Genomic DNA, 11,795 nt, shown 5'->3' on the forward strand with positions numbered 1-11,795 from the left:
AAGTTATGCTTTCAGAGAAGATTCACCCTGCAGCTCTGCAGTTTTCTGTGTTGTTAGAGTATTTCAGTGTTTTTCTAGAGGACATTTATCTGGCGTAAATCCGGACCCACAGTTTGCAATTCAAATAGCATCCTATTCCCTATATAGTGCACTACTTTTGACCAGAGCCCTATGGGAAAAGAGTGCCATTTGGGACACATCCACAGCGGCAGGTAGCCTAGTGGTTAGAGCGTTGGACTAGTAACCGAAAGGTTGTAAGATTAAATCCCTGAGCTGACAAGGTAAACATTGTTAATCGACCATCATTGAGAATAAGAATTTGTTCTTAACTGACTTGGCTGGTTAAATAAATAAAATATTCTAATCCTTGTCAGTACATTACAGTTCAGTGAGAAGCAGCATGTTGTTAATAATCAGTTAGGTGGAGTGGGGAACATTTTTGAGCGAATACAAAAGCTATGATTGTTTTTCAATGTGCTAAGCAATTTAGAAACTTTTAGTCAATGCCATTGTAATGATTGTGTGTTCAAGACTGTACTCTTATTCTGAATGCAATTCTGCAAGTTAACAAAATGTTAACAAAATTCCACTTAGAACTTGCGCTATGAATCTGCACTTACCCTGCCTATTCTTGCCCTTACCCTGCCCTGCCTATTCTTACCCTATTCTTGCCCTGCCTACTCTTGCTCTGCCTATTCTTACCCTGCCTATACTTGCCCTGCCTATTCTTACCCTGCCCTGCCTATTCTTACCCTGCCCTGCCTATTCTTACCCTGCCCTGCCTACTCTTGCCCTGCCTACTCTTGCCCTGCCTACTCTTGCCCTGCCTACTCTTGCCCTGCCTACTCTTGCCCTGCCTACTCTTACCCTGCCTACTCTTACCCTGCCTACTCTTACCCTGCCTATTCTTACCCTGCCTATTTTTACCCTGCCTATTCTTACCCTGCCTATTCTTACCCTGCCTATTCTTACCCTGCCTATTCTTGCCCTGCCTATTCTTGCCCTGCCTACTCTTGCTCCGCCTGGCCCTGCCTATTCTTACCCTGCCTATTCTTGCCCTGCCTATTCTTGCCCTGCCTATTCTTGCTCTGCCTACTCTTGCTCCGCCTACACTTGCCCCGCCTACTCTTGCCCCGCCTACACTTGCCCCGCCTACACTTGCCCCGCCTATTCTTGCCCCGCCTACTCTTGCCCCGCCTACTCTTGCCCCGCCTACACTTGCCCCGCCTATACTTGCCCCGCCTATACTTGCCCCGCCTATACTTGCCCTGCCTACTCTTGCCCTGCCTACTCTTACCCTGCCTATTTTTACCCTGCCTATTCTTACCCTGCCTATTCTTACCCTGCCTATTCTTACCCTGCCTATTCTTGCCCTGCCTATTCTTGCTCTGCCTACTCTTGCTCCGCCTACACTTGCCCCGCCTACACTTGCCCTGCCTACTCTTGCCCCGCCTATACTTGCCCCGCCTACTCTTGCCCCGCCTACTCTTGCCCCGCCTATACTTGCCCTGCCTATACTTGCCCTGCCTATACTTGCCCTGCCTATACTTGCCCTGCCTATTCTTACCCTGCCCTGCCTATTCTTACCCTGCCCTGCCTATTCTTACCCCCTGCCCTGCCTACTCTTGCCCTGCCTACTCTTGCCCTGCCTACTCTTGCTCTGCCTACTCTTACCCTGCCTATTTTTACCCTGCCTATTCTTACCCTGCCTATTCTTACCCTGCCTATTCTTACCCTGCCTATTCTTGCCCTGCCTATTCTTGCTCTGCCTATTCTTGCTCCGCCTACACTTGCCCCGCCTACACTTGCCCCGCCTACTCTTGCCCCGCCTACTCTTGCCCCGCCTACTCTTGCCCCGCCTACACTTGCCCCGCCTACACTTGCCCCGCCTATTCTTGCCCCGCCTATTCTTGCCCCGCCTATTCTTGCCCCGCCTATACTTGCCCCGCCTATACTTGCCCTGCCTATTCTTGCCCTGCCTATACTTGCCCTGCCTATTCTTGCCCTGCCTATTCTTGCCCTGCCTATACTTGCCCTGCCTATACTTGCCCTGCCTATTCTTGCCCTGCCTATACTTGCCCTGCCTATTCTTGCCCTGCCTATACTTGCCCTGCCTATACTTGCCCTGCCTATTCTTGCCCTGCCTATTCTTGCCCTGCCTATACTTGCCCTGCCTATACTTGCCCTGCCTATTCTTGCCCTGCCTATTCTTGCCCTGCCTATTCTTGCCCTGCCTATTCTTGCCCTGCCTATTCTTGCCCTGCCTATTCTTGCCCTGCCTATTCTTGCCCTGCCTATTCTTGCCCCGCCTATTCTTGCCCCGCCTACTCTTGCCCCGCCTACTCTTGCCCCGCCTACACTTGCCCTGCCTACTCTTGCCCTGCCTATTCTTGCCCTGCCTATTCTTGCCCTGCCTATTTGCTTGTAAATATCCATTGCTATTTATTTTTCATTTATATGTGTTATGTTTTATGACTGTTGCAAAATGAATTGCCTCTTTGAGGACATTGTTTTCTGAGGCTGCAGGTCTGTCTACACAGTAAGTCACAGGCACAACTGTCCACTCTCTCTAAATAGCCGAAGGGCCTGTGTTAGGAAGGTGGACTCTGTGACTGTGTGACACAGCCTGCATACATTTAAGCGCATACAATATGCATGCATGTACACTGTCTATTTGTCTGCTTCCCTCTCTCTCTGTCCTGTCACTCATTAGCGTTCTGTGTTCCCAGGGTTGTCCTGAGATGACCCCCACCGCCGTTAAGGCAGGGAAGCTCCTCCAGACCAGACCAATGAGCTCATGAACTACGACAACGTGAGTAGACATCAACACGCACACATATACAGTACACACACACAGTACACACACACATATACAGTACACACACACATATACAGTACACACCCACACCATAGGCACACACCCACACCATAGGCACACACCCACACCATAGGCACACACCCACACCATAGGCAGACACACACACCATAGGCAGACACACACACACCATAGGCACACACCATAGGCACACACACACACACCATAGGCACACACACACACACACCGTAGACACACACACCGTAGGCACACACATACACCGTAGACACACACACCGTAGGCACACACACCGTACACACATACATAGTATATACACCATAGACACACACACACCACACACACGCCATAGACACAAACCACACACACGTGCACGTACAGTACACACACACAGTACACACACCATACACACACACACAGTATACACACCATACACACACACACACCATAGACATACACATACATGCACACACACACACAGTATACACACCACACACACACACACCATAGACATACACACACACACACACACACACACACACCACACATGCACACACACCATAAACACACACATGCACACACACACCATAGACACACAGTACACACACACGCCATACACACCACACACTTAGTACACACAGACAGTACACCTGATCTGTACCTCTCCACAACTTTTTCCCTGGCCTGTTTGGAGAGCTCCTTGGTCTTCATGGTGCCCCTTGCTTGGTGTTGTTGCAGACTCTGGGGCCTTTCAGAACAGGTGTGTGTGTATATATACTGAAATCATGTGACTGATCATGTGACACTTAGATTGCACACAGGTGGACTTTATTTAACTAATTATGTGACTTCTGAAGGTAATTGGTTGCACCAGATCTTATTTAGGGGCTTCATAGCAAAGGGGGTGAATACATATGCACACACCAATTTTTCTTTTCACTTTACCAATTTTTACTGTTTTGTGTATGTGCATTTCATGAAATCCAACTAAAAATCAATTTAAATTACAGGTTGTAATGCAACAAAATAGGAAAAACACCAAGGGGAATGAATACTTTTGCAAGTCACTGTACAGTACACGCCATAGACACACACATACAGTACACGCCATTTTTCCTTTTCCCCCAAACCCTAAACCTTAAATTTAATTGTAACCCTCACCTTAAACCCTAAGTCTAAAATAGCCCTTTTCCTTGTGGGGACCGGCAAAATGTCCCGAATTGTTTGAATGTTCCTTGTTTTATTATCCTTGTGAGGACTTCTGGTCCCCACAAGAATAGTAAAATCTAAAACACACACACATCCCATAGGCACACACACACTACTCCCATGCTTTCCCCCATCTCTCCACAGCTTGTCTGTATGAGACCTTTTGAAGCGTTTGTTTTCAGTTTCTGTGGAGTGTGATTTTAATGCCTAGTTGTTTTCCCTGGATTATGCAGCCTGGTCTGACTCATATGGTTTTAATGGTACACACTGCACGTCTGCACCCTTTTCCAAATGTTAATTCCAAAACTATTCATAATGACAGACATAATGCTTAAATGCCAATTGTTTGGGTTCTTCGTCTCGTTCCTTTTTTTTGTAGTCTTTTGTAGCTTTGTTCTGTGACCACTTTATTGTGCTTATTGTAGATGTTGGAAGATGGCTCTGCCTATCTATCCTGCTATAACTTTGTTTGTTGTATTTAGGGTTGCAAATGGTTGGAAACTTTTCGGAAATTTTCCATGGTAAGTTAAGCCCTGGAATTTGGGGGAATTTTGCTTAAATTAATCAGAAAAGTTAGCTTATAACAGTGAACCTTTTTTTGTGGGATACACAAGGCAATTCTAGGTCTTGTGGCCTATTTTGGTTAAACTATCCCCAATTCAATGGAATTGCAACTCTCTGCATGCACAGTGCATTCTTCCATCACATGTGCAGTGAACTCTTCCATCACATGTACAGCTGATTTTCAAGATCTTGCACACTATTGAGATGCTATTGAGCCCACACTACTACACTGTCTGAGCCAAGGACTGCTTTCTGGTAAGTTTTGATTACAATACTGGGTGGGGTGAATCTATTTTTATATGGCATACATGATTGATAAATACACATTCAAAGTGTGTTTAAATCATTTCTATCTTAACCATTTCTGCTAGTTAGTTTTTGCTACCAGGTGTGTTCTAGCTTGCTTGAACCTGTTAAGGCATGTTAATTCACCTGTTTCCATACATGTTTCATTTTAAAACATGTATCTTACAAAGGAGCTGTTTAATCTAACTGCTTAACTATTTATCTGTACATGGAATTGTATTTATGAATTTTTAAAACTATTAAAAAATAAATATTTACAGGAAAATGCCACGGGCACTCTCTGATGTGTGGAGACATTTCACTGCAGCTAATGTAGAAGGAAAAGCTGTGTACATTTGCAATTTGCAATTTGCAATTTACATTTACATTTGCAAATACTATAAGCAACCTCTGACAAAAGTCCCTCTACTTCTATTCAAGGTGAATATTATGAATTCGACACCTTATTGACAGCAACAGCTCATGGTCCTCCTGGAATCAAAGTTTTTTGGGGAGGAACGTAGTCAGAGGAATGCTGATGGATGTCTTGCTCGAGCTGTGTATGCAACTGGTTCACCTCTGATGCTCACAGGCAATTTGTATTGGAAGAGATTTCTGAATGTTCTTCGCCCAGCATACACCCCTCCAACCTGAACGTGAAGACTTCTGCCTGAAGCCCATACACGCCACAGCGTACATGTTGGACCCCAAGTATGCTGGCAATAGCATCCTGTCTGGTGCAGAGATCAACAAGGCCTATGGTGTCATCACTACCGTGGCCTGGATAAGGCAGTCTGGCAAAGTACACTTCCAAGCAAGGGCTTTGGGATGGCAATGCAATATGGCAGTTGTGCCAACATATCTCATCAGTCACCTGGTGGAAGGGACTTTGCGGATTTGAGTCTCTTTCCCCTGTGACTCCCTCATCCTCCAAATCCCACCAACATCAGCTGCCTCAGAGCGCAACTGGTCCTTGTTTGGGAACACACACACCAAAGCATGCAACAGGCTGACCAATGCAAGGGTTGAAAAATTGGTGGCCGTCCGGGCCAATTTGAGGCTTTTTGAGCCTTCCAACGAGCCATCCTCAACAAGGTTGGAAAGTGACAGTGAAGATGAGGTCTCAGTCTGATGTTCAAGAGGTGGACATTGAGGAGGTCCAGGGAGAAGACATGGAAGCCTAAGAGGCAGGCAGTCTAGAAACTAAAGCTTTGGTTATCATTTTAAAGATGTATGTTGAAAATGTTTTTGGGAGATGTGATGGATCATTGGGGATCATTCAATATCCCCATTTGTTGTTCAGTGAAATCATCCCATGTGAAGAGTCAACTCATTTAATGTTCAATTTGTAACTAAATTGCTGTTGGTTTTTTTCTATTGGAAGGATTTCATAATTTGCAATTGTCTACTTATGATGAGGTAAAAGGTTTATGTTTGTCTCCATATGATATGGTAAATATATCCAATGCAAAAAACATCTACATTTTAAATGGTATTAATATTTATTTGCATATTTCCGTTAATTCCCATATATTCCCATTAATTCCCACAAAGTTTCCACCTCTGAATATTCCCACAAATGTGCAACCCTAGTTGTATCTCTGTCAGTGTCTGTCTGTCTGTCAGGCTGCCACCCCACTGGAGCACTGCTGTGTGGGGCTGTCTATCCTCATGGGACGTGATGTAACAAGACTTTGTGTGCTCTCTGATCGATTGTGTCTGTAGGTTGCCACCAAAGTGTTCACCCCTCTGGAGTATGGCTGTGTGGGCCTCTCAGAGGAGGAGGCTGAGAGCAGACATCCATCCATCCAGGACTCCATCGAGGTATAGTAAAAATTCTAGACCACTAACATGGTTGCTGGTATTCTATCTTGGCCCATGTGTTGGGTTTTAAGAAGATTTGAGAAAATGATGGTTTGTTGGGAAAGCTTTCAGTTCTTACAGGATTGTGAATGCAGGTGTTCCTCTGTTTACTACTTTATACATGTATGCAAAGTCGTATGTGTTTCGCTCTGTGTGTGTGCAGTGTGCCAGCTGCTAACACCTGCACCCAGAGAGCCCCAGCTCGATGTAGAGTGATGCGTAGCTCCTGTGTGTGATTGACAGGTGAGCAGAGGGCCTGATTGAGGTGTGTATCAGGTGCTGACAGGCACTGTGTGATCTAAGCACCGCGGCAGGAGAGGTGCACCATGGGTCCTGACAGCTGCCTGTGTGCATGGCCTGGCCTGCGACTTGTGTCGGCATGCACGCTGGCTCAATATAAAACACAGCATGAAACCAAGATCTCAAATGTACCTTTTTTTAAAGAAGCAAACAGTTGTGAAAGCATAGTATTGTAATACCATGTTCTAGTGAACGATCTATGATGTAGGGCCTACCTCCTAACACAAGCAAGTATTGTAAAATCATTTTATGGACACAAACTCTGGTTTTACTTCGGTACTTAAATTTTTGACAGTAATTTTGTTGTAACAATAAGTGATGGCTTAATAACATAAATGTATGATACTATACTGTGTATCGTTGGTGGACTAATGGACATGATTCTCTCTGTGTCCAGGTGTACCATGCCTTCTACAAGCTTCTGGAGTTTACTGTGGCTGAGAGATGCCAGCATGTGTTACATTAAGGTCAGGACAGCTCTGAGTAGCGTTGCAAAATTCCTCTAACTTTCCCAAAATGGCCAGGGATTCCAAATGACCTGCTTATTCCCTCCTGTTTATAGCAATTTTCCACCAGGATTCCTGGAGATCTGGAAAATCTGTGAATTTTGGGAAAGTTATGTGAATGTTGATACCTTACCTTAGATCATCCATCTGGCACATACTGGGTAGTCTATAGTGTAGTTTAATAGCCTTATTTTTCCTCTGGACTGTAGCCTGGAGGTTTGGTGTAACGTTGTTTCTTTCCCTGCCTCAGGTGGTGTGTGAGCGGGATGGAGGCCAGACGATTCTGGGCCTGCACTTCACCAGTTCAAACGCTGGAGAGGTCACTCAGGGCTTGGCTATGGACTTCCAGTAAGTCAACAACTCTGCTAGATGGTCTTAGATAGGCACTCAGAATAGAGGATAGTGTTCTGTTGTGGCAAGTTTTTAAGAAACTGCTTTTTAAAACATATTGGGTCTAATGTAAATGACTTAAACTAACATATGTTGGATCTGTAGATTAATGATTAAGTTAATAATAAATCTACACAAAATGAATGGACATTAGATGTCATGTAAGTTGTAGACAGTAAACAAATGTGACTATATAGGTGACAAGGTGAGCCTTATAATTACAGCAGCAGAGGGATACTAATAAGAGAAACTTAAAGATGGGAGAATGTGTGTTGCTCTCCGGACAGCTATATGAATGAGATGTCTGTCTGTCTCTCCAGGTGTGGAGCCACCCTCACTCACCTGACAGAGACCGTAGTGATCCATCCCACCTGTGCCGAGGAGCTAACCAAAGTGAACGTCAGCAAGCGCTCAGGGCTGGACGCCACGGTTACCGGCTGCTGAAGTTAAGCACCCCCTTCTCTCAACACACTTGAGCACACGGGAAGGAACCTCTTCATAGAGACAGGGAAAAAGTGACAGTGCTCTCCTAAATTCTACATAACTGTCCATGTAATCCTATAGCTGCTCTCTCGATCAGCCTAAAATGTCTCTCAGTTCTACGGCGTTTCAGGGACAGTATTCATAGTCTCAGACAGAGTAGGACTGCTGATCTAGGATGAGTTTTTCCTTCTAGGTACTATTGAATAAGATTATATGGACAGGGGGGGACCTGATTCAAGATCAGCACTCCTACTATGAGAGTCTTTATGAATACTAAGGCCCAGTTTCTCGTGCCTGATTGTGTCGTATCATTGCAGGGTCCTCCAGGTCATGGCTGTAATGCTATATGCAGGGAAAGCCAGATTTGTGTCAGGTTTGACTTGTGGCCTCATTAACCAGGCAATGGTTATCCAATTTAGCCCCATAATGTAAGTACTCTCCTCTACTCCCTCTCTGAAAGCCATAAGGAGTTCTAGATCCAGGTTAGTGAAACGTCCAGCCACAAGCATCGTCCTTTAAATAAACAGGCTCATAAATCAGGATTAGGGCCCATTCCAGTTTGTTGAAACAGGACTGTATAAGAGAGAGAGAAAGCTGTGCAACTAATGTTTCTGAAATATATTCTGCAAATATTGTTGTTTCTCCGCCTGTGCTTCCTGTCCATTAGTCTTGAGTGATACATGCGTTGCCTGGGCGACACTGATTGATGTTCTCATGGCCGTCGCCGCTGTGACACCACCCCGTTTCCCATGGACACACACAAACAGTCGGCAGGCGGACTGTCAGTCAGAGAGGTGTTGCGCTGGGCCCAGCCGGGGCCTGGCCAGTGCTTGCTGCCCCTCTCCAGCACTCTGCCCCTCTCCCCTCCCCTCACCCCACTCAACTCCAATGCACAAAGGAATACGGTGGGACTGCAATAACAGCCTCTGTCAGTCTGTGTGTGGGGATACCTTGGCCAGCAGTCTCTGGCAACCCATCCCTCCCTCTATGGGAGTGATGGAGACTGAGGGAACTGCCTGGGCCGGGCCACAGTAGTGGAGGTACCTAACACTACCTAATGGTGGCGGTATTGCCCTTTTTTCTTCCTTGCCGGTCAATAAATGATAGGTTAGTGAAGTCTGTGTATGAAGAATAAGCCCTCATGCATTCAAGGTCCACATTTTAATCCTCTAATCCATATTTAAGATATCTGTAATTTAATAAATGTGGAGGCCGTGGAGACTCTTGTAGTGCCAACTGATAACATTGTGTATTAACACAGTTCAGCTCAGTCATCACCCTACCCTCTGAGAAGGCCATTTTGTTTATTTCTCTTAAATGACATTATACTGTTTTTTTTAATAGTCACATACATTCTGTCGTACTATTCAAGTCTTCAAACAATGTCAAGTACGTCTTTTTACATGAGTCCACTCTTCACCCAATCACCCTTTCCTTAAAGCTTTAAGCACCAGCTGTCAGAGCAGCTCACAGATCACTGCACCTGTACATAGCCCATCTGTAAACAGCCCATCTATCTACCTACCTCATCCCCATACTGTATTTATTTATTTATCTTGCTCCTTTGCACCCCAGTATCTCTACTTGCACATTCATCTTCTGCACATCTACCATTCCAGTGTTTAATTGCTATATTGTAATTACTTCGCCACCATTTATTGCCTTAACTCCCTTATCTTACCTCATTTGCACTCACTGTATATAGACTTTTTGTTTTCTTGGTTCTACTGTATTATTGACTGTATGTTTTGTTTATTCCATGTGTAACTCTGTTTTGTTGTATTGTGTCGAATTACTATGCTTTATCTTGGCCAGGTCGCAGTTGCTAGCCTACCTGGTTAAATAAAGGTGAAATAAATCAATAACCACTGGAAGCATAGAACTATGCAGTGCTGGACAAGTCATGCAGTTGAATTGAGTGGAGCAGAGTAGGGAGTGGTGGAGGTGAGGGGTCTAAGAGGAAGGAACTGGGCTGGTTTATTTATGTTTGAAGTCTAATCTGCCTGGCCTGATTAATGATCCTGACGAGGGAAGTGACAGCACACAGCACGGGCGATGGAGGGAGAGATGGAGGAGAGAAGGGCGCAGCAGCCCTACCAGGTTTATATGGACCTGGGGTTGAGAGCGAGGGATGCAGCCAGGACATGGGGAGAGGTAGAGGAGGTTATGGAGAAGGTGTAGAAGGAGGGGGGGGGGGGGATTCCTGTGTGCTCTGTTCAGGGACGGGGTGCTGACTGAAGGACCCTGAACCCCCGCTCGGCAGCAACAGCTTGACTCTATCACCCACAGAACAGCACAAAGTTAGCCCACATGCTCTTAACTGCAAGGCTGGGGACATGCAAAACACTGACTAACTGTTGTATTTGCCATGGATAGATAAATAAGTTAATGTCTCTGCTTAATGAGGCACTCGGTCTAGAGACTAGGCTGCCTCTGAGCCCAAGGCTACATACAGATAATAATGTATTGTCTGTTTACGTTGTTTTCTTATTTCTGACTACTGCTTTTTCTGTGCAAACGCACTATTTTTTTTAAAGTCAATCATATTTGTGGCTGAATTGTTTGGAATGTCTTTATTCGTTGTTGTTGATATACAGACAGTGCCTTGGGTCTTGAATTGGACAACCGCGTCAGCCTTGCAGAACGTAATGCTAAGTTGCTCACTGGGGTCAGGGTTAAACTTTCAAGTCGCCAGCTAATGATGACTTGCACTAAAACCCACAACTGGGGAGGGCATGTCTGATGACACCTGGCGACCAACTTTAGTTACTGTAAATAGAGTAGCCTAATTTACAATGAAGCTCCGTACTGCATTATTTATGTGTAAAGGAAGGAATAAAATATGAGATTGCACTGATGACTCCCATTAAAATAATGATGTCCTCTGTGTGTGCATGGGTGCCTTTGTCTGTGCCTGCGTCCGCGTGTGTGAGTGCGTGTATTTTGTCTGGGAGTTGGTCTCGCTGGTTGTTAGGTCAGTTCCTTGTCGGAGGCTATGCAGTGAGTAGCACGTAGGGGTGGTCACACTGACCTCTCCCCAGCTCTGCTGACAGGCTCCTCTGCTATGCAGCCCTGTCACTCAACCCTCTGCATCAACAATGGCACAAATTCCTCTGTTTGTTTGGTTAAGGACAGGGCTCTCACAAACCCAGAAACTCCTTAGGATCCCTAAACAGCTTCACCCCTGAACTGAGGCCCGTGTCAATCTGGAATCTGCCCTCAGACCACTAGCGATTAAAGTTAATTGAGTGGTTAAAGAATAGTGATATTGAACCCATTTTGCAACAGCAAAAGGATTTGTGTTTTTATTTCCCTCAAATGGAGCAAACAGATTAAATCTAGCTTGGAAACACACTTAGCAT

The 11,795-nt window shown here is 45.3% G+C and overlaps 1 pseudogene; it reads left to right on the top strand.

Annotated features, from left to right (window-relative positions):
• Nucleotides 1–10,602, top strand: part of LOC115140689 (thioredoxin reductase 2, mitochondrial-like) — a 37,127-nt pseudogene extending 26,525 nt beyond the window's left edge.
• Nucleotides 10,603–11,795: the final 1,193 nt, after the last annotated feature.

Source organism: Oncorhynchus nerka, linkage group LG13 (assembly GCF_034236695.1).
Source record: "Oncorhynchus nerka isolate Pitt River linkage group LG13, Oner_Uvic_2.0, whole genome shotgun sequence".
Taxonomy (NCBI): domain Eukaryota; kingdom Metazoa; phylum Chordata; class Actinopteri; order Salmoniformes; family Salmonidae; genus Oncorhynchus; species Oncorhynchus nerka.